We start from the raw sequence: 630 nt of genomic DNA, 5'->3' as shown, positions 1-630 counted from the left end.
AGAAGAACCAAAATAAAAGGACAAAATTAAAATTAATATAAAAGAAAATAATAATATTTCCATCTTTGATGCGATGCAAATAAATATCGAAAGAAAAGTTAAAATGATTGAAGTTGACATGTACAGCAATAGTTTTTCTATGCAACAAATTTATTTTAAAAATTCTTTAAAATTACCATCATATTCTTTTATAACCGGTTAAGAATGCTACCTGAACACTGTTAACACGAAAAAGAACGTGTAATATTTATTTATAAATATTATGAATCAACTTTTACTTTTTGTATGAAACACAAAATTAGTAAAAATTGATTCATAATATTTATAGATAAATATTTTACATTCTTTCTAGTTAATAGTGTCCAGGTAGCATTTTAAACCAGTTACAAAAGAATAGGATAGTAATTTTAAAGAATTTTTAAAACAAATTTACTGCACAGGAAAACTATTGCTATGCATGTCAACTTCAATCATTTTTACTTTTCTTTCGATATTTATTTGCACTGCATCAAAGACTGAAATATCATTCTTTTCTTTTATATTAATTTTAATTTTATCTTTATATTTTGTTTTTTTATTCATATTTTTTTTTTGAAATAATAATATTATAAAATTGAAAACTAACTACAA

Source organism: Arachis ipaensis, chromosome B01 (assembly GCF_000816755.2).
Source record: "Arachis ipaensis cultivar K30076 chromosome B01, Araip1.1, whole genome shotgun sequence".
In the NCBI taxonomy this organism is placed as follows: Eukaryota; Viridiplantae; Streptophyta; class Magnoliopsida; order Fabales; family Fabaceae; genus Arachis; species Arachis ipaensis.
Note: the sequence above shows the minus strand (reverse complement) of the source record.